The sequence below is a fragment of the Rhineura floridana genome, chromosome 14 (assembly GCF_030035675.1).
Source record: "Rhineura floridana isolate rRhiFlo1 chromosome 14, rRhiFlo1.hap2, whole genome shotgun sequence".
NCBI lineage: Eukaryota > Metazoa > Chordata > Lepidosauria > Squamata > Rhineuridae > Rhineura > Rhineura floridana.
In genome coordinates, this window is record NC_084493.1 from 14,526,275 (window position 1) to 14,549,822 (window position 23,548).

Below are 23,548 nucleotides of genomic sequence, written 5' to 3' on the forward strand. Positions count from 1 at the left end.
TGAAATACAGAAGCAGGCTGTGCATTGATAATGATCTGAGACTGTGTCTGACAACCACCAAACCCCACATTGACCTACTTATTGGCAAAATGCACTCTCGGTCATCCTACTGATACTTGCTAAAATGGACTTTGTTGAGAATAAAACTATTAACAATATTCATAGTTCACTAACACTGCTTGTGTAACGGTATGGTTTTAGAATAAATTTTTATAGCTTCTGAAGCAGTATCATGCAATCAGATGATGGGTGTTCATATATGCCTATAAAGAAAACTGAGAATAACTTTGTTAGTACTATGAATATTTCAACAAATTCCACATTAACGGGTGCTATGTAAATTTGTGCTTGGATGCCTTAAGTAACGGTTCTAAGATAGCCAAATAGGCAGTTAAAATGCATTAAACCAATAGCTGCCAAAGACCTAAGGGCCAACATTCATGTGATAATAAATCGATGGATCACCATACCAAATATATTTGGACTTCTGGGTTGCCATACCAAAAACTTTAGGAAGCACTGTTATAAACCATCAGGTTTCTCTTCTTCTGTTCTTCATTCAAAGGGCCATATTTCAGTGGTGCTGTACATGCTTTGCATGCAAATGGTATAGCAGTCTGTGACATCACAAGACTATATAAATATGTAATCCTGGTTCTGTTAATGTTTATTAGCTACCATATGACCTTTTTTGGTAAGCAGAGAGGAGGGGCAAAATGGAATGTTAGGGAGTGAGTGTTTGGCATGAATGTTTCTGATTGGGTGTTGGATCCTCTGGTTGGCAGGGGGGAATGAGTGAGGGTTTTGTCAGCTAAGTGGTCAGTTGGTTTTATCTTGCGGTTTGGAAAGATAGTTAGATTAGGAATTGTGTTAGAGGGTAGTGGTTGGTCTGGGAAAGGAAGAGTTGGGCAGACCAATCTAAATGCCAGGGAGCTGGTGGAAGGGGGGCTGGTGGCAGAGGAGCTGGCGGAAATCTCCGTGGAATCCTTCTTCCATTTGGGAGCTGCCAGCCTGGCTAAATACCGGCTCCATCCGGAGTGGTGTGCATGAGCCGGATGGGAAGCGCTGGTTCCCATGAACAGGCCTCCTGGGGAGTAAATGCTCCCCGTAGGCCATAATGGAAATTATGTTACTGTGCTGGTCTTTTGGCCAGCAGAGTTTCTGGGTGGAGCAGGACCTGGAGGAGGGCACTGAACATGAGGAGGATCTCACATAAGTCTCCCCCCAGGGCTCCATCCCTGCCATGCCCCTAGAACACCCCATTTTTGGGACTTCTGCTGGCTTCTGCCGGCCTTCCGTCTGCCGGGCTGTCCATCCCCAGGGGATCCCTGGTGGCACTGGCAAGCTGCTGGCCAGAGGAGGCCAGCAGAGTCCAGCAGCGCCGGGTGCCTGCTGGCGTAGCTGTGGATCTGTGGCATCCAACTCCCCCCAGCGCAGCGGAAAGGTCAATTGGATTGCACCCTTGGTTAGATAGTGGAGTGCAGTGATATATTGTATCAGAGCTTATTTCTATCTGTAAGGTTTAAAAATACTCCTATGAAGGTAACAAAGTATCATTTTGCTTTTTATTGTTCTCCTGAAGCCTATCCTTGGTTACTATATACCATAAATAAATATTAGTCAGAGGGGTACTGAATAAACAAATGGCACTGAATTGAAAACAATCTGCAGTGTCTCTGGCCGAAAACTAAACAGGTGTTTCATTCTGAAACTGGGGGCAGCATGAATTCCATATTGGTATCCCTTGAAGGAAAGGTTTGCTACATGTACAACCTAGCAATAAATATTACCACCGTGGGTTAAGGGTATCCAGAGTCACCCAGAGTTAAGGGTGGGATACTGTGGAGTGCCCACATAAGGCTGGGAAGTGTTGAAATGCCTCTGCACATGTGTAAAGGGGGTATATTATACAGTGTATAGAGGCAGACACACCCCCCTCATATGCTGCAGGAAGGCAGGGATTGGTGGGTGGGGATGTCACACAGTCATTCCCAAACTTTTTCCACCATGGACCACTTGAAAATTGCCAATGGTCTTCTCAGACCACTTCCTGATTTTTCTGCCTGTTGTAGGACTTAACGCAAAACACAGAAATATGCAAAAATATAGAGGTATAGGGTACAGAAGAATATGGAAACAGAGTGACATGAAGGTTTGCCGAGCCCCTGATCCAACTCGGGGAGGGATATTGGGAAGAGGAAGACCCCCTAATCACCTCAATTCCCCCTGTTACTTGACTTCCACACAGAGCCAATGCATTTCTCCATTAGACAGCTCTAAGCTAGATAGAATAATGGCTTGACTGGGTAAAAGGCGGGTTCTTATATTCCTGAAATTGTCCGGGATAAAGCGTTTCTGCATTTTATAACAGTTGATTACCACTCATCCAGGCAAGCTTGGCAGCCGTTCCAATTCACAAAGAAGCCTCTTTTGTCAGCTCTGAAGTGGCTGCTTGCTTAAGCTCATCAATCTAGACCTGACGGCAGCCTTAGCTGGTGTTAGAGTTGGCACAGGTTCTCCTAGGTGATTCATGACAACTGGATTGTCTCGACACACAAGCCACAAATTGACTTTCACTAGCTCTACCCCTGCTGCTTCAGAAATGCCAGTTAAGAGGCATAATAAATACTTGCTATTTCCATTCCCCCCACCCCCGGATCTCTTTGTTCTTCCTGGTGTCTCTCTGAAAGCTTAAGAACCATGCTGTGATGGTAGGGATGCATGCTGGAAATGTTCAGCGGTGTTCCTCAAGCACCTTGGGAGAAGCCCCTGAAAGCATGCAGATGCCAGACAATTTCCACGTGTTTGTGGAGACTTGTGGAGGTGGACTCAGGAAGGATGCGCAGCAGTCTCTGTCACAGGAATTCCCACACAGTGGGGTAAGAGAGAAACATGACCAGGGAGAGGAAATGACGACTGTGGTCTGTGGATGGTCGAATAGAATCTCTAATCTGTGCCATCCTCTGGAGATGCAGGATGCCATCAGTGGGTGGCCACGTGGATTACATAGGAACCTCCTTATACTGAGTCACTGGTCCATCTAGCTCAGTATTGTCTACACTGACTGGCAGCAGCTCTCCAGGGTCTCATACAGGGGTCTCTCTCAGCCCTGACTGGAGATGCCCAGGATTGAACCTGGGACCTCCTCTATGCAAAGCAGATGCTCTAGCCTTCCTGTTCAGTTCCTGATAGCAATGGCTCAGTCTCTCCTACACAGAACAGGCTCCATAAACTGGCCCACATTTTATGGGATGCCAGTATTGGACACTCACCTTCCCATCAGTTCTGAACAGAGGAGAGGTGCTAAGAGCTTCTCTTTATGAACAAGCATGGAGTTGCCTGATGTAGGTACCTTCTCCCCTTTAATGAGGCAATTAAGTGGGGGGGGCACACATCTTTTAGATGTGGCAGACTTTTTGTGATAGTCCATGACCCCACGGCAGCCATTTTATAACTGGTGTTCCCTGCACTTCCTCAAAATTCCAAATATACCAACTGGCCCCAAAAAGTTGGTGACCTCTGTTCTTGAGGGCCACAGGTTCCCCACCCCTGCTTGAGATGGTAGGGTCAGAACCATCCCAAAGTCTGAGATTTTAGGGGCAGTGTGTGTATATATGGAGTCTTTCCAACAATGTAGGGTTGCAGACTGGAAACCAAGGCAGCTCTCAATAAGAAATGAATCCCTTTAAAATCCAAAAACCATAACAAGTATAAACAGTTGTAAAACAGGTTAAAGTGCCATGATTCTGAATTTTGGGTTGGATGAATGAAGTTCCTTATCACTTGAGGTTGCAGTTCTCTGCATGCTTCCCTGTTTGAATAAGCCCCACTGAATACATTGGGACTTGCTTCTGAGTAAACAAATGTAGGATTGCACTATAAATATCTGTACAGGTTATGTAAATAATAAACATCTTTGACAGTCATGCTTATATAAATATTTCTTCATACTATGACCAGATAAGTATCTGATTTCACAGTATGGCTGTACAGTATTACTTCCTCTACAGTTTCAATGTGCTCTTCTTCCTTTGGGTGCTCATGGTTCCCCTCTGTTGTTTTCATCCTGCAGGGCAGATTAGGTTGAGAGATGGTGACTAGCCCATGGTCACCCAGTAAACGTTTTAGCTCATTTCCATTTAAAAAAATTAATTAAAACGATTTATATGCAGGCAAAGTTTATTAAGTAGATCCACACAATATGTTTAAAGCACATCCAACTTGCATTGAAAGCCTATGATTTCCCCTAAAGAATCCTGGGAAGTGTAGTTTCCCCCTCAAAGTTATAGTTCCCACCATCCTTAACAAACAACAGTTCCCATGATTCTGTGGTGGGATTCATGTGCTTCAAATATGTGTTAAATGTGCTTCAAATGAATGGTGTGGATCTGCACTAGGTATGATGTACATTCATATAGTCAACTGAAAATTCTAAAATATATTTTTTAAAATGGGAAGGGTTGTAGCTCAGTGGTAAGGCATATGCTTTGCATGTAAAGGTCCAAAATTAAATTTCTGGAAAAGACTATTGCCTGGAATCCGGGAGACCCAATGCTAGTCCATGTCATCAGTACTCAGCTAGATGGCACCAAATGGCCTGAGTAGGTATAAGGCAGATTCCTTTGTTCCTAAAAATGGAAAGAGACCCAAGGGCCACAGTGACTCTAAAATTTATTTATGTATTTTAATTACAACATTTATATACCACTTTATTGTAAAAAATCTCAAAGCAGTTTACTGAAAGAATTAAAACAATAAAATTATTGGCGAAAACAGTTAAAGACAGGTATTTAAAATATTCAAAATAATAAAACCAACAATGAGTTAAAAATAGATAAAAACAGAATAGGTTTTACATGCCTGGGTAGGCTTGCCTAAACAAAAATGTTTTGGAAAAATGGAAATAGAATGCCTTCAAGTTGATCCCGACTTATGGCGACCCTATGAATAGGGTGTTCATGGTAAGCTGTATTCAGAGGGGGTTTACCATTGCCTCCCTCTGAGGCTAGTCCTCCCCAGCTGGCTAGGGCCTGCTCAGCTTGCCACAGCTGCACAAACCAGCCCTTTCCTTGTCTGTAACTTCCAGCTGGGGGGCAACTGGGCTCCTTAGGACTATGCAGCTTGCCCACGGCTGCACAGGTGGCAGGGCATGTAACCCCTGAGCCACTCCCTGTGGGGGTGATCTTTAGCTGGCCCTTGACACCCAGGAGACATGAGCGGGGATTTGAACTCATAGACGCTGGACTCCCAGCCAGGCTCTCCTCCCCACTGTGCTATTTCAGCAGGTGCTAAAAAGAGTACAATGAAGGCACCTGCTAATGTCAATAGGCAGGGAGTTCCAAAGTGTAGGTGCTGCCATGCTAAAGGACTGATTTCTTACAAGAGCAGAACAAGTATTCTGTGGCACCTGTAACATGGAAAGCACACCTTGAACTTGGCCTGGTAGCAAATCAGCAAACAGTGCAGATTTCAGAGCAGAGGTATTATGTGCTGATAGGGTCTCACTCGTGTCAGCAATCATGCCACAGCATTCTGCACTAACCACAGCCCCTGGATCAGGTTGGGCTGCATGGGGATTTCTGTGACCTTGGTTAACTGGCTGCCATGATTTCTTTAGTTTTGGTTTTTGGTTAAGAATCCTGACTGGTTGTGGAATGCTGAATTTTCTGCCTTACACATAGGAAGCTTGTTGTGGTTAGTATGGTATTACATTTAGGAAATCATCACTGTCTTTTGGTTTTGTTTTTCTATTTGCTTTTCATTTACCTTTATTCTCACTTCCGTTCATCCACAGAAGCAACAACAGTGGTTCCATGCTCTCCGCTGAACCCCCTTGAACCCACTAATTATGCACCTTGTTGTTTGCATGACGGTTTGTTTCTTGCCCAATAGTGGTAAAAAATATTTCTCATACTGTTGTTCCCAAGCTGCTGCCTATGAAGGCAGACCAAACCATGTCTGTTTTCTCTCTGTCAATTATTATTCACTGGAATTGGGTTGGCTGTCAAAGTGAGTTTATAGCAGCCCACAGGGGAGACAGAAAATAGTAGAGGATCTTCTTACTCTTACTCATTTCTCAGACTGCTTTCTGAAGTGAAGGGTCAAATCTGTAAAGAAATTTGGAGCAGCCATGTTAAAATGTAGGGGCAGGGCATTTCAGCCAGGGGGTTGCCAACCCTACTTGGATATGGATATCTTTGCAGAGGATCCCTGGTCAAGCTTTACCAACAACACAATCCAAACCATATCTACTGAGAAGTAAGTCCTATTGAGGTCTATGGGGCTTAGTCCCTTAGTAAGTGTGTTTAGAATTGCAGCCTTCGGGGGCATCCATCTTTACTCCTGAGTGCTCCCATCTAATATCTCCACAACACTAGGCTCCTTTCTTCCTACAATGGCCTTCTGGTGACTGGCCTGGCCTGAGGGCACTTAAACCCTTTTTCCCAGGAGCAAATAGACTGGATTAAATGTTCCCTACCCAGGCTCCATCTTTTAGCTAAGATTTCTATCTTAATTTCTAATCAGAGAAATGTTTTTGTTTGAGATGTATGTCCCAAGCAACTGTGGTTGATGCTTAATGTATCATGCTTAATGACATCATTTGGGCCTGTCCCTGTGACATCACTTGCGCCTGCCCTGTAACATCACTCAGGCACGCCCCTATAACATCACTAGGGGCCACCCCCCAAAATCTCAGGGTTTGGGATGCTTCTCGCTTGGACTACTGTAATGTGCTCTATGTGGGGTTACCCTTGAAAACAGTCCGGAAACTGAAGCTGGTACAGAATGCGGCAGCACGCTTGATTAAGCATAGCCGTCGCCGAGATCACATTACTCCAGTGTTAGTAGATCTACACTGGTTACCAGTTGTTTACCGGGCTCAATTCAAGGTGTTGGTGCTGACCTTTAAAACCCTAAATGGTTTCGGCCCAGTTTATCTGAAGGACCGCCTCCAGTATCATCAATTAGACCGCCTCACTAGATCAGCCACACAGGACCTCCTCTCGGTCCCACCAGTCAAAGCAGCCAGACTGGTGCGGACCAGGGAGAGGGCGTTCTTGGTGGTGGCCCCCACCCTCTGGAATTCTCTCCCTTATGACCTCCGACATGCTTCCTCCCTGACGGGCTTCCGCCGAGCTTTAAAGACCTGGCTCTTCAGGCAGGCCTATAATTTTGGGGTGGATTAGCTTTCTGTTGTATTAATTGATGTTTTATATCAGATATATTGTATATTGTAAATTGTTTTTGTATTGTATATTGTATATTGTATTTTAACCGTTGTTGTAAGTTGCCTAGAGTGTCCGAATAGTCGGACAGATAGGCGACTAACAAATAAAATTTATTATTATTATTATTATTATTTCTGACCTGACAACTCTACCAGGTAAGGCTGGAAGAGACTCCCTGTCTGAAAGCTGGAGAGCTGCTGCTAGTCAGCGTGGACAATACTGAGCTAGATGGACCAATGCTCTGCCTCAGTGTAAGGCAGCCTCTTAAGTTCCTAACCCTCATAGGGCAAAATTGCATATTAGGTGCATTGGCACAGATTGTTTTTTAAACTTCTACTTGCATTACTTAAGGCTCGAAATTGCATTGTGTGGCATCAGCAGGTGATATCGTCCGCTGACCTACATCCCTCCATTTGGATATCTGTTTGGACATATGCACTGCTTATATTAATATATTAATAAAATTAACAAAGATGTTTGAATTAGGACTGCTGGATTGTTCTTATTGTGAGGTGACAGTGTTGTTTTTCTTTTCTCTTTCTTTTATATTTGCAATAACATTATTATATGTTTTTTAAAAAATCTATTGCCCTGCAACCCAGCGTTAATTTCCCCACCTTTCAGCCGAATAACACAGTTAGAGGAGCGGATGAGAAATGTGCCCGTTTGGTGGTTCCACAATGGCTCCCCCGACGCTCCAGTGAGCCACTCATTGTTCGCAGCTCACCCTCTCTAATAAAAACCTATTCTCTCCCCATTTTGGAAGAGCGAGCTGCATTTGCATTCAAAATGGTTTTAAACAAATACAGTCGAAGGAGGCAGCGCCTGGCGCAAAATGACTTTGGAATCATTCTTCACACATTTGGGGTTGTTAACAAAGTGAGCCTGCTTGCCTATCGGATGCCATCTGGCCGGTTATTGACAGCCTTGTCAAGGAAGAGGAGGGAGAAGATCTTGAAAGCGTTGGCAGCTGCCCAGGGTGCCTCTGTTCTGTTTTCTAGTGCTTCCAGAACAGATGTCCTGCCACATGCCCCGGGCTGTTGTAGAAAAGGTGATGTGTGTGCTCAGAAAGTGGTAGTTCTCTTTTAAGGCACAAGAGATGGTCTCTTGCCTTCTGCAAGGCAGGGTGTGAAGTTGGGAGTAAGCCTTGCATGAGAGAATCCTTCCTCACTGCCTTTCATTTTACTTCTGTCTTATGCCATATCCACACTATACACTTAAAGCACTGTTATACTGCTTTACTGACAGTCATGGCTTCCCCCAAAGCATCTTGGGAACTGTTGCTTGTTAAGGCTGCTGAGATTTGTTCTTCCACTCACAGAGCTCCAATTCCCAGAGCTCCCTGGGAAGAGGGATTGATAGTTAAACCGCTCTGGGGATTCCAGCTGTGTGAGGGGACCAGGGATCTCCTAACAACTCTCAGCACTCTTTGCAAACTACCATTTCCAGGATTCTTTGGGGAAAGCCATGACAGTCTAAAGCGATATATTACAAATGGAAGGTGCTGATATGGCCACAGAGATGAGGTGAGATTTTGAAATGGGGGCATTTGACTGGGTGAGCTCTGCGCTCAAATTCTTGCAAGCAGGTGGCACAGCCTGTTGTGAGCAGGATCTTGATTCTGCTCACCCTCCCAGTCTCCTCCACAAACTGTTGTTCCATCCCCCACCCTCAAGGGAAAATAACTTACCTTAGGCAATGTGGTCGGTTGTAGAAGAGGGCTCCCTCTAGGGCCGGCCTAAGATATTTTGCTGCCTGTGACAAAGGGGGGGGCAACATTCTCAGTCGAGGGCATAAGGCTAGCTGTACCCTCGAGACACACACCCTCGAGACACCACACACTCCAGCAGGCCCTCCCTTAGCATGTGCAGGGCCCGGGGCAAAAGCATAGTTGGGGGCCCCCCACATTCTTTCTCTCTCTATATATCCTTTCCTCCAGGCAGCGGCGGAGGCTTTGTATTTTGGCTGCTAGGAGCTTGAGGCTGCAGCTCCCTTTTTTGCAGCCGTTGTTGTAGACTCGCTTAGCGTTTCTTGCTGCGAGGTTTTCTTCTTCCCGGCTCGCTACTGCAGCCGTCAGAAGACCGCCGCTGCACCTCTTCCTCCCAGCTCGTTTCTACACTCCCCTCAGCTCACTACTGTGGCCGTGAGGAGGACGCGGCTGCTGTTTTTATATGCAGATCACCAAGCACTGGGTACCCCAAAGCTCGAGGCCCGGGGCAACTGCCCCACTTCCTGGTGTCTAGGGGCGGCTCTGCACTCCAGCATCTGCTGGCTGAGGCAGTTGCCTTATTATAGTAATTGTAGTTGTGGGCCTACCTTCTTTAAAGATAGAAGAGGCTTCCTGGGCTAATGTATGTAAAGTACCAATTGTTAAGACATTTGTTGTTATATCCCATCAAGTCGATTACGACTTATGGCAACCCTATGAATCTTTTTTTGGATGTATTCATAGGGCTTTAACTGTAAGAGGTATTCAGAGGTGGTTTACTATTGCCTTCCTCTAAGCCTACGGCACCCGGTATTCCCAGGCGGTTTCCCATCCAAGTACTAGGCAGGCCTGACCCTGCTTAGCTTCCAAAATCAGACAAGATCGGGCGTGTTCAGGGTACTATGGCTGTAGGCTGTTAAGATATAAGATTATAAAATTCCAAGAGAGGGGAAAAAATCTTATAATATCATGTTTTAACAATTTTATCTTGTATATTCCTACCCCATTTTATTGCACTTTATTCTTCTGGATATTAGGATCATCTCCTCTTATGAGAGTTTTATGTCTCTATTTTATGCTGGTCATTGACCATAACAATGAATATTTGATTGTAAAGGACTGCCAGCGTGGTGATACTGGGAGTGTCTTTGCCACCAGGGATCTCCCATGATGGGAGTGGGGAACCTGCGGCCGGGGGGGGGCTTTGAGATAGGCCATACTCTTCACTAGTCACACCCCCTATCACACCAGGCCACATCCCACACCAGCCCTGCTTTTCATCCTCCTGCAGTGCTTCTGCCTGTATGGAATGGGACTTTGATGATACTCCTGGATATGGACGGAGAGGAGTTAATTTAATTTATTAATTTAATTTATTAATTTAATTAATTAATTTAATGTATTGGATTTCTTAGTCGCCCATCTGGCTGGCCATCCAGCCACTCTGGGCGACGTACAAAATGAACAAAATAACACAAAATGACACATCAATACAATACCATTAAAATCTAAAAGCGATAATGATAAAATCTAGCCCACCCCAAAGGCCTGCCTGAAGAGCCAGGTCTTCACGGCCCGGCGGAAGCTCATTGTAGAGGGGGCCTGGTGGGGATCATTTGGAAGGGAGTTCCATAGGGTGGGGGCCACAATTGAAAAAGCCCTTTCTCTTGTCCTCACCAGTCTAGCTGTTTTGACTGGTGGGACAGAGAGAAGGTCTTTTGAGGCCGATCTTGTTAGACGGCATAGCTAATGATGCTGGAGGCGCTCCTTCAGATAGACTGGGCCAAAACCAGTTGTGAGTGTAGGCTACTGTACAAGAAAGGTAAAAGTAACATCCATCACTCCGCCTTCTTTTGGTCTTTGGCCCCACCCACCATTGGCATGGGACCCCTGGAAGGTTACTCGGAAAGGAATGTGGCCCTCAGTCTGAAAAAGGTTTCCCCACCCCTGCTTTACTTAATTCTGCCTGGGGAGGAGGAGAAATCTAGCAAGCCTCGCCTGTCTTCAAGAGAACCCTCTTCATCTACCTGCTACACAGACCCTTTTTTCTAAGATAGGGATGGAAGGATCTGTCGATTTCGGTTCTCTCTGTTTCTCATCTTAAATTCATTTCTTCACATTTCTGCAGCAAGCGATTTTTTTTTAAAAAAAATCCTCATGAAAATTCTCCAGCATTGTAATGAGAATTTCTCGTACTAATCACATTTTTGTAGGCAGTTTTGACTAACGTACACCTTTCTGCAAGCAATTTCTCTCAATGTAATGAATTTGTGTGTATTATTTTCGCTCATATAGTCATTTCATGCACACTTTCCCCTAATATATGCATTATTGTAAACATTGCTTGGTTGGAGAACGGCATCGCAAAATTCAGATAAGTGCGAATTTTGAAGGATGGCTGCATTTCAGTCCTCATGTTGCTTTGGAATGTGCGGATTTGATAGATTCAGCTTTAAATGTGAACTGAATCAAATTTCTCACCCATCTCTACTCCAAGGTGAGGTTTTCATTTAGGAAAAGGGGTAGCAGGCAGTGTAAGTTTTCAGGCTCTTCAGGCATTCCTTGGGGAAAGGAGGAATTAAGAGCTCCCTCCTCTTTTCCAACTGTCCGTGGAGCACCAGCAACTACAAATGGGAGGGCAGGTGGGTGGGTTGGGGAAAATTTGATAAAACATGGTGGAAGGGGGTGTTGGGTGTTGGTGGGAATAGAGACTGGACCTCATCAAGCTCTCTGGAATAAATTACCAGCCAAAACTATACAGGCACCCAGCGCCATAAAGTTTAGTCGCCTACTGAAGATGTTTTTAAGAAGGCTTTCCCTGAGGTGTGACCTAGTAATTTATGAAGTAGTAATTGTACACATGTAGGAATGCTTTTATTGTTTTTAGAGCTTGTATAAAGGGTTTTAATTGTTCATTGTTTTTAGAATTTATATTATTTGTATTTCAGCTTACTTTTATCCTGTTGTACACTGCTTTGATGGTCTCAGGCGGTGAAGTGGTTTATAAATTGGTAAAACAGTAATAATAATCCTATTATTAATAAAGTAGTAGCAGCAGCAGCAGTTATTGTTGTTGTTGTTGTTGTTGTTGCTGTTGCTGTTGTTGTTGTTGTTGTTGTTCCCATAATTGGGAGTATGGCAGGATCTGGAATCCTGATTTAGGGTGCAATCCAAGTCTGCCAGGCAGAGGGGAGGTGGATATGGTGGACCTCCAATTGCACTGGCAGAGTATTGGCTCAGCCGGGGCTCTGCTGAGCTGGGACCCTGCTGGCTCAGCTGGGGGTCCTCTGGGGAAGCCCAGGGCATAAGGCCTGAAAAAGGAGAATGTTGGGGTTGTATTGGAGGACGAGTTGGGAGGGGACTTAGGCCACATCCAACTCCCGTTCAGAGCACACCTGCAGGTCCCACTCCAAGCCAAAGTTATACCAGGTCTAAGACAATAATTGCAGTGAAATCTATGGAGAGAGCTTGCTCCCTGGTAGGGGTATTCGTGAGAGCTGGCTTTTACTTTACAGTCCCTGTGTCCAGCCTGGAGGCTCCCAAATAGCAATTGGATGCTGCGGACCTTCCTGCCATCTCCTCTTCCACCGGCACCCCTTCCGCCAGCTTCCCCCAGAGTTGGATTGCTCTTTTATCAATTTTTTATTTCATTTTTATGTTGGAGGAGGGAATAGCTCATCTTAATTGGACCCAACACAATTTGAGTTGGGGGAAACCTGTCCACCACTAATTCTGCAAGCTACACTCTCCCCCCAACTTGATCTAAACCCTCATGACCCTGCCCTCCCATTCTCCAAACCTCCATGTATGTTCCACCTTGGGAGATCCAGTGATCCATTCTGACATCCCTTCTGTATCCATCACTTGCCCTAGTCCCTTTGAATCAGACGATATCCACGCAAATGGTAACAACAACATAAAGAACTAGAACTAAAAATTAGGTAGTGCATAGCTTATTGTTTGTTTGTTCCATCTTGTATTATTACCTCCTGAATCGCATAATCCCAAAGAGATGTGGTGCATTCTGGTTCTGTGTAATTCAAGGAAGATATGAAGAAGTTCCAGCCAGCACTGAAGGCTCTTTTCGGTTCTAAGATTTTTTTTTTAAAAAGTCGCTTTCCCTTGGTCCTTCTGTCTGTCAAGCTCTGTTGGCTGTCAATGAGGTGGCAGAACAGAATTATCATCTGCCTGCAGCAAGACCTGTTATAGCTGATAGGTGAAGGGATTTCTTTCTCCCCTGTAGTAATAAATGAGAGATGAGAGGGAGGTAAATTCAAGCATGTAGCATACAATGGGCTATGGTTCTTCCTGGCACGAGCAGCCTACGTGCATTTTCTGTTTCAAGAACTTGGCCGTTCAAAATGGATAACCAGGTTATCTTGTAGGGTGTGTGCATACAGGACCACAATGGTGCAGCGTTCAGATAAATCCTCCACTTCCCAAGGATCATTTTGGTGAGACAAATTTTGTGCTATGGAAAGATGTCTCTAAAAAAATTAATAATGATGCTGCTAGAATTTGTAGCTCAACAACTTGTGAGAAAAGGTTGAAAGGACTGGATATGTTTCTCCTGGAGAAGCGAGTGGGGGAAATGACAGCAGTCTTCAGAGCTTGGAAAAGTTACTTTTTTGAACTACAACTCCCATCAGCCCCAGCCAGCATGGCCACTGGATTGGGCTGATGGGAGTTGTAGTTCAAAAAAGTAACTTTTCCAAGCTCTGCAAATACCTGATGGGCTGCCACATCACTAGGCATATCTCCATGGGAAAGGCATTCCAGAGGTGGGATGCCACCATGGAGGGGGCCCTTTCGTGCTTCACCCCATTTATTGCTTCACCCCAAAATTGGTAAGAATGCAGCAGCTTTTCCGTTCTAACCTGCATTCATCACAATCAGCAGTGTTGCTGTTCTGCTGGAGTTTGGTGTCTGCCAAATGCCACATTATTCATCTCACTGCCCGTTATTTAATGTGAGTTATGTAACATACACAGCTTACATTCATTTCCATGTGAAGGAAACATTAAAACAATGCAAAAAAGTCATCAATTACCTATTGTTTGCAGACTTAAGCCAACCATGCGTGATGTGAATGAATAGCGATCACATTTGCTTGACTGGGGCTGAGGATGCACTAGCTGCTTCAAAAGCAGCCAGACAGTTTTCTCTGGCTTTGGTGCAAAATGCATTTAAAACACGTTTGCCCATGGCTGGACACATCTCCCTTCCCTACTGCTGATCTTAGCCAGCAAAGCATTGGGCCAATCACTGGCTCTGCCCAACCTATAGCAAAGTGTTTTTATTGGACACACCATGGAGTGGCAATGAGTTGATCTACCAACCAGTTTTGATTTCTGTGTGAAGCTGATTTCTCAAAGAAACACTCTGAAGTCACATTTCCACAGGGTTTTCAGTAACAAGGGGCAGTGACTCACGGCGTATGTCTCTGGCTTCAGAAAACAGAGCTGGAGATACAACGAAGTCAGCACAACCGCGTGTCTACCCTGATTTCAGTTCCTGACTACTGATGAACAGGTGAACTGCAGCAATTTCCAATTCCTTTTCAATCTTCTTCGGACACCCCTGACTTCCTTTGGCAGTGAAAGCAGAGGAAGGGCCCCTCTCCCGCTGATCTTAAAGCATGGGCAAGTTGGGAGAGATAAAAGTACTCCTCCTGGTCTTTGGGGCCCAAGTCATTCAGGGATTTATACACCAGTGTTTATACCTTGAACTATTACCATTCTTTATTATTTAAGACATTTATATACCACTTAATCATTCACATTTCTTAGCTGTGTACAAAAAAAATGAGCTATACATAACATGAAACAACAAGACAATAAAATAATCAGAAAACCAAGCACTACCTTAAAGTGCCTGCTGGAAGTTCAGCAAAGAGGGTGCCTACCTAATATCAGTTTGGAGGGAGTTCCACACGCATGGGCCCACTACAATGAATGCATGGCTTCTAGTTGTTACAAACCATGCATCTGAGCACGGGGGATCACCAACAGAGACTCCCCCAAAAGATCTCAGAGATAGAGCTGGGATAGAAGGGGTCAGGCAGTCCTTAAGATATCCTGGACCCAAGTTGGTCAAGGCCTTGTAAATTAATATAAGAACCTTGAAGAATTGAGCATGGGAACGTATAGGCACATTACAGTAATTCCACTTGGAGATTACCAAAGCATGGTTCACATTGGCAAGGCTTTCTCTGTCCAGGAAAAAGCCATAGTTGGAGAATCAGCCTGATAATTGGTACTCCTTGCCATGATCATGACTTGGGTTTCATTGGACATTGTGGTGTCCTTATGACATATGGTTTATTTACACATATCTACAACCTGACTGTAAGGTGAAGGGGTTCTCAGCATTAACACTCTCACAAATCTTGCTTCCTCATTAGGTTTCTAGGGGACTCCTCAAAGCCATAGCTTGCGGTTCAGCACATAGAGTGAGGCAAGCCTCTCTGAAGTGAAGCTGGAAGCTGGAAAGAGACTACCCCAAAACCTACCTCCTGTCCAGCCAGGTGAGTGCGAAGGGAGGGAGTTCCCCCTGTTCCGATGATAACACATCCTTTTTGGCCAAATCCTTAATGGGGGCACTTGACAGACCCATTAACCAACAAAGAAACTGCCTTGCTCATTACAGTGGGTTTCTTCTACTGCAGATCCCAACTTCCAGACACAGGATTACAGGCTTGAAGGGGACCCAGAGACATCATCCATCCCAACTCCACAATCCTATAACTGTACTATTAAAGTGATGGCACAGAATACAAGATAACAGTGAAAGACGATAGCAACTACAATATAGTAACATGCCCTATGAGAAAGGTTATGCCACCCCATGGCCATCCAGGAAGTTCATGGGCCAAATCAGGGATTTGAATCCAGAATCTCTAATCATTGTGCCACGTCTGTGTGTTCTAAATCATACGTCAATCATCTTTTGTAGAGAGGGTTTGGATATTCCATACATGGCCTTTTTGTAAAAAGCAAGAACACCCCAAGCTCATCCAGAGATGTGGTGCTAGACAGGAAAAGATCAGTGGTTCACTGCAATGTATGCAACCACCTGCCATTCACCAGCGAATGTCAGTCCCTCTGCAGATGAGCCATTAGCAAATGTTAAAAACACAGGTAAAGAATAAAAGTTTAATGTCTGTGAAATGATCGGGAAGGCTGTACACGACCCAGCTTATGGTATATAATTCCAAGCGATAAAAAGATAAGCGCCACAGAGTATTTATGGTTACATGTGTATGTGTGTGTGGGAAGGTAATACTTCTAAAATCTGTCGTGTCTAAACTAAATCAGAAAAACCAGGTTTGTATTTGAGCACCACCAACATGCATAGCAGAAGTTGTACTGAATAAATGAGAACCACAGATGCTATCTATTCATAACAGTCCAGAGGATCTTCCTGATACTAAATAAACCACAACTGTTGTTTAATCAACCTGTGACTTTAAGAAGGGGAGGTTTAGATCCAACAAAAGGTGCATGCTTGTCTACTATGAGAATACCAAATATAGAGACTTATGCATGTGAAAGAACACAGACATGAAGGTATACAAGTATGTGTGGATGCACACACTTGTGTACATGTGCACACGCACGCACACACGTCTTGGTGTATTTGAGCATGCTTCCGTGACTGTGAACATTCAACCTGTTTAGTTAGTCCATGTCAATATTCACGCTAATTTTGATACTGACCGATCGCCGACAACAATCCCATCCAAGTGGCAGTTCTTATGTACTTAATGTACTTATGTACATAATGTCTGATGTACTTAATGTAAAGAATATTAAAGGCAATATAAAAAGAGTGTGTGTCTTTACCTATGCCGTATTCACAGATATGTACAAGTACAGTTCTGTAGACATATTAGCGAGCGCAAGAAGCTTCTTAGCCCTTAGCCGCATTGGGACAAAGTGACAGAGCTGTTAAAAAGTGTCAGTTTTCCCCCAGCCTGTCAGCACAGAGAGAGAATAAGAAAATCTCACCCTTACCTTCTCGGTCAGAGGCAGATGCAAAGCGTTCAGGCCCCTACATATGGTTAACCAGCATGCCAGGAAGCAGACTGTATTCTCCGCCTGTGGGTTATCCTTGTGATGTAGATGCCGGGCCACTTTTTGACAGCTGATGCATGGGCTGCCAGTAGTCTGGGAGAGAGGCTGGAGATCCGTAGCATCTTAGCATTCATTGCAAGCCAGACCATGCAGGGAGAGCATCTATATTTCATTTTGCCATCACTCTGTATGACCTCAAAGGCTCTTTCGCTTCCTTGCTGTGCCTCTCCTTCTTCATTGCTTAGCAACAATCAAGGGCGAGCTGGCTCTTCAGCCAAGCACTGCTACACGCACTGCTCCAGTCTCTGCAGCCTGAGTGCATCCTAGTCAGCCTTTCCTTTTGCATCTCTCACTACTTGGTCTTCCCTCCACCCTTTCCCATCTCGTTCTTCCACGCAGGCAGAAGTTTTCGCTTTTTCAATTTCAAACACATTGCAGTAGGTGGGGAAGGCTGCTTCTAACAAGAATGGGGGGGGGAGCAAGGAGTTTTATTGGATGCTGCTAGCCCTGATGAGGCTAGGTGATCGCGAGATTGGACTATGCAAATGAGAGACCGTCAGGAAGCGGAGTAGGAAGTGGTTACCTTCAGGGATGTTGGAGAATTCCAGTGAAAAAGGAAACAAGCGGAAATCAACCCCACAAATATAATCAATATTCACTGTTGTTACTGCTTTCAGTTTGATGCGTAACTGATTACGTTTTTTTTCTCCATTTGCATTGTGTTTCCTTTGCACTGAAATGAACAAAGTGGAATAATGGCGACGTAATTATGCCATTTGCATAATTAATTGCAGAATTTTGCCACAGCGGACAGTGAAACCAATCATATCTTTTTTGCAGAAGACAAACTACAGTGGAATGGGTACGGTGCTTCATGCAACAAATACAGGGCGTAAATGGAAAACACTGCTCTCTTATACCCCTAGGTATCCTTGCTTTTCCTTGATAGAGCCCATGTAATTAGGAACTGCCACACTTAGCCAGACCATTGATCCATCTCCCTCAATATTGTCCACACTGACTGGCAGGGGCTTTCCAGGGTTTCAGATGGGGGGCATTCCCAGCCCTACCTGGAGATGCAGGGGATTGAACCTGGCACCTTCTGCATGCCAGGCAGATGCTCGGTCATTGAGCCATGGCATGAAATGATGGTGTGGAAGAGGCAACAAATAATCCTGTCTCAGTCCATTCAAAGTTGGCTAAAGGAGCAGTCTCTCAAGTTCATTCAATCACTAAACTGGATTTCACTGAACAGTGAATTCTTTCCCACTCTCTCTTCTCCTGGCCACCTAATGGATCAAGCAAGTGGAGATAAATGGCTAGCAAATAACTAAGCATCACAACATCTTCTGCTGTTACACTTAGTCAAGGTTTTAGCTCCTAAACCTTGCAAAATCCAGCAAAAAACTAAACACCCTCCCCTCAAGAATTACGGCTGTAAACTAGCTATACTCTTGCTCCCAGAGAGAATCAGAGTGATAAGGAATGGGGGGTGGGATTTGCTTTAAATGAATTTATACATAGAATATGGTGGTTGCAACCTAATTCAGCTTTTCTTGCATTGGATTGCCTCTTGTATCAAGTGCTGGCTTAAGTCTGAGCCACTTGTGCAGGGTCGTTCTTATATTTGTTGTTATATGCAAAATTATGTGCAAAACTGCATATTATAGTATAATAGGTTATAGTATACATTATAGTTATGTGCGTTGCTGCATATACAGTGCCTTGCAAAAGTAATCAGACCCCTGACCAATTTTCTCATATTACTGAATTACAAATGATACATTGTAATTTCGTTCTGTATATTTTATTTTGAAACACTGAAACTCAAAATCAATTATTGTAAGGCGACATTGGCTTTATATTGAGAAATGTTTGTAAGCAACATAAAAAACTGAAACGTGTTGCTTGCATACGTATTATGCCCTCACACATTAAAATTTGATAGAGCCACCCTTCCCTGCAATAACAGCTTTAAGTCTTTTGGGGTAGGTATGTACCAGTTTTGCACACAGTGTCGGAGGGATTTGGGCCCATTCTTCTTGGTAGATTCGCTCCAGGTCATTCAGGTTGGTTGGATGTCACTTGTGGACCACAATTTTCAAAGAAAGCCACAGATTCTCAATGGGATTGAGATCAGGACTTTGACTGGGCCACTGTAGGACACTCATCTTTCTGTTCTTGAGCCATTGTTCAGGGTCTGATTACTTTTGCAAGGCACTGTATCTGTTATTGTGCTGGTTACTTTAGGAAATCTGGAGTGCATAGGCACTTAATATGTGTACAATTTTATACATAGAATAATACATATAATAATGTGTATTATATGCAAGAACTGTGTGTATTTTTAGCAGAACCAGGGGAAAAATTTACTTCTTATCAAGATTAAGGAGCAAGATGGGATTTATAAAAACTCTGTGCATCTAAGCAGAACATGGCGATTTCCCATGCAGTAGACAATTCTGGGCTTGATGGGCACCTTTGTTCCTTAAAGGCTGGGTCTCAAAAATATTTTGTGATAGAGCATACGTTGTGCATGCAAAAGGACTCAGTTACGACTCATCTCATCTCCAGTTCAAGCAGTCAGGTAGCTAGCAAGAGGTGGGAAAGACCTCTTCTGCCTGAGACACCATGGAGAGACAGTTTTGTCAGAGCTGACACAAGGGGGAAAAAAACACCAGGAATAGAGGAAGCTGACTCCCAGGGTCTGTGGCCACTGAGCATGCTTAGTCCTCATTTGGCTATTTTGGGAGTCTTCCCTGTAAGGTGTTTTTCCTATTGTGCCTTTTTGTACTTCTGCAAACCTTTGTAATGTAGGAATATAGGAAGTTGTCCCACATTGAGTCAGACTGTTGTTCCATCTAGCTCAGTATTGTCTACACTGACTGGCAGCAGCTCTCCAGGGTTTCAGGCAGAGGACATTTCAAGTCCTACCTGGAGATGCCCGGGCCTGAATTTGGGACTTTCTGCATGCAAAGCACATGCTTCACCACTGAGCCACGGCCCTTCTAAGTGCTTGGTAAAAGGCACATTCTTATGTGTAGATGAGGCCTCAGATCCTTCTGCTGACACGGATTTGTTAGATGGCATGGGGCAAATCACAGATAGCATGATGTGTATCATTGCATGTGGAAGTGCATGTGCACGTGCATGTGCAGGCTTCACACATCAGGATATGTGGTCTGGAGGGGATGCTCAGGCAGCTCAAATAGTTGTTTGACACCCTGAGCACTATATAAGTGAAAGTCATATACGGAAGTAATAATGAAAAGGCCATCAGCAGCTCTGCCAGTACTCAGTGTTCAGTGTGTTTACTCCTGAGTGAGGCATCTATCTGTTCCTACCTTTCCATTTAAGCGCCCTTTCCCTCTGTCCCTCCAAGTTTGCTGATGGCTTATTTTGTGATGGATGAACCTGTGCGCAACTTCCAGAGCTTGCTGCAGCTTCTGGGACAGCTTTCTAATAGCTCCAGTCAGTCATTGGAACCTTTACTTCTGATGCTGAACATGAAGATCTGGCAATATGCCCATAATTTAAATAGCCTGTGTCTGCTTTCAACATAATCCATTTCTCAGGAGACAGAAGACTTGGGGTAGGAATTGGTTTGGGGTGTTTTAACTTAACTTTAAGTATACCAGGCAGGATAGCGATTATATGAGCCTAAAAAGGATATGTGCTCAGTCTTAATAAAGGTTTGGCTTCCTCACATGTGGCCAGTCGTTTTCCTTTAAAATGTGCAGTTATCTGTGCAGTTCTCCAACCAAATAACATTGACAAAAATGTATATATTGGGGAAAGTGTGCATAAAAATGAATATATTAGTTAAAATAACATACAAAAATGCATTGTATGTTAGGGGCAATTGCTTGCAAAAATGTTTACATTAGTCACAACTTCAGACAAAAATATGTTTATTAGGAGATATTTGCACTAAAATGCTGAAGATGATGACTTTAAAAAAAATCTGCAGATTGATGCAGAAATGTGGAGAACTAAATTTAAGGATGGAAATATTAGAAAGTGAGACAACTGAAATGGACAAATCCTTCCATCTCTAGTCATAACATGATTAAAAAAAAACTTTAATAAAAATGAATTAAAAAATAAAAATAAAAGTTTGTAGTTGCCACCATTGGTACCACAAAAAAAGATCATACAAGATCAAAGAGGGGCAGAGCAATCCAAATGCCAGGGAGCTGGCAGAAGGGGGGTGGTTGAAAGCTCTATGGGATCCTCCTCTCGCTTGGGAGCCGCTGGCTCTGTTGGGAGCTGCACGTATGAGCTGGCCGGGAAGTGCCGGCTCCCATGAACAAGTGCTCCCCATAGGCCATAACTGAAATTATTTTACTGCGCTGGCCTTTTGGCCGGCAGAGTTTCCAGATGGAGAGGGACCCAGGGCAGGGCTCTGAATGCAAGGAGGAACTGGCTTAAGCTCTTCCCTACCATGTCCCCAGAAAGCCCTTTTGGAGGAGCTTCCACTGGGCTGACTGCCCCTGACAGACCCCTGGTAGTGCTGGCAGGCTCCTGGGGGCGGCATGGCTCAGCTGCGGCAGAGGGCTTAGCACAGCTGCAGCCTACCAGCACAGCCCAGGGTCTGTAGCATCCAACTCACCCCAGCCTAGCGGAAAGATGAGTTGGTTTGCGCCCTTTCTCTGGGATGTGCAGTGCAGCAAGAGGCAGAACTTTTATGAGAGCTTTACTCATAAAGGCGGCTGATAAATATTTTAAAATAGAATTAAAATAAGACCATCAGTGTCTAAAATAAGCATTTGAAGTTGTATTCCATGCATCATAAAACTTTGACTATCTTGATTAGTTTACTGGTACATTGGTAAGTTTGCAAACTGTAACACAGGAGACTGAGGAGGAAGAGGATCATCCCTGATCAATAGGCACACTTGGAGCAGATTTTATTTTATTTCAATTATTACATTTGTATGATTATATTCTTATTTATTTATTTGCAAACATTTCTGCACTGCCAACATTTAAGAAAAGAAATCAAGGCATTAAACATAAAATTAAGTTAATAAAACCAAATTAGAAATAACAAATCAGATTAATAACTCAACTCAACTGAGCCACCCTTCAGGGAACGCCTGGATGAACTAACTGGATCATGCTACACTTGTGTGGCCTCAGGCTGCTCATTAATTACGGTGGCACTCTCTACACCAAGTTCAGAAGATGGCAGATTCTGCCTTAGGTCTGGAGGTCAAAGTCAATACCTTCCAGCACTGTGATTCATATATGAAAATCAAGTCCGATGAACTTCATCTTGTGTCACTTAATCCCTGCAGAATTGGCGGCTGCGGCGCCACCCACTGGCCACTTGCAGTGCGAGCGCTTCAGTGCAATGAGATCAGGTCAGAGGTTCCATCCTCTAGCACAGCCGCTCCCAAACCATGGTCTGTGGTCCACGAGCTTCATTCAGGCAGTCCTTAGCAGAGCTTGGCAAAGTTACTTTTTTTGAACTACAACTCCCATCAGCCCAATCCAGTGGCCATGCTGGCTGAGGCTGATGGGAGTTGTAGTTCAAAAAAGTAACTTTTCCAAGCTGTGGTCCTTAGTATGTTGCTGGATTAGTGGCTGAAGACAGGGGATGGCACATCCATCGCATTAACTACCCATGTTTATTTTTAATTGTATTTGTATTACTTCTTTTGTACTTTACAAAATGCACTCCTCGCCTAGTCCTGCTTCACACCTTGAGCATTTTTGCCTGGGTGGGATGTATCTTTGAACTCTGATAATGTCTCTTGCTTGTCTGGATAGCTAGCAAGCTAGCTAGAGTGTGTGTGGAAAGCCTGCTGTACAAAGGTAAATTTGATCCTGGTTGCTCTGTTCTTGTTTGCCTCAGGCCCTGCCTACCCCTTGGAAGACTGCCTAAGAGTGAACATGGCCATTGGGTTGAATCAGACTTCCCACACTAATGTGGAAGAAGGAGCAACGGATGGCTGAATGTGACTGAGATAAAAGAATTGGTATGGATGAGGTGCAAAGTCAGGCATTGACCACGGCCAGAGGGAGGTTTTCCTGGGCTAAACAGGATTAGATATTCTACATAGGAACAACCAACCAATGCATGAGAAGAGATACCAAGGCTTGGCCGGCTGCTAACAGATCAACAATGGGAAACGAGAAAATTACAGAGATTAGGGGGCAATATAACATATAATGAGACAGGGTGGAATAATGCCACATTAGAGGCATTGTGGGAAATTTAAATGGCAGGTCAGACCTAGCTGCTGCCGCCCACCGGTGCCAACCAGAGAGCACTGTGCTGTAGTGTGGCTGTGTGTCCTACTTTACAGACAGTCCTCTATTTGAAGGACAGAGCCCTCTATTTCAGGTGTGGGGAACATTTAGCCCTCCAGAGGTAGTTGAACTACAGTGCCCATCACCCCTGGCTATTGGCCATGCTTGCTGGGGCCAAAGGGAGCGGTAGGTCAGCAACGTTCTGTGTGCCTGCTTTGTTTGAAGGGCTGCCTAGTCCAAGTGTGACAAAGATGCACCAGAAGAGGGAACAGGGTCCT

General features: G+C 44.4%; 1 long non-coding RNA gene and 1 pseudogene across 2 annotated transcripts in view; one reads left to right on the plus strand and one right to left on the minus strand.

Moving 5' to 3' along the window:
* LOC133369830 (uncharacterized) overlaps positions 1–16,720 on the plus strand; it is a 61,546-nt gene extending 44,826 nt beyond the window's left edge. For both annotated transcript variants that reach the window (XR_009758999.1, XR_009759000.1), the window contains exons 2-4: positions 14,391–14,469; positions 15,341–15,463; positions 15,605–16,720. This is a non-coding gene — a long non-coding RNA (uncharacterized LOC133369830). The remainder of the gene's footprint in view (positions 1–14,390; positions 14,470–15,340; positions 15,464–15,604) is intronic.
* LOC133370172 (5S ribosomal RNA) lies at positions 9,733–9,851 on the minus strand (annotated as a pseudogene).
* Positions 16,721–23,548: the final 6,828 nt, after the last annotated feature.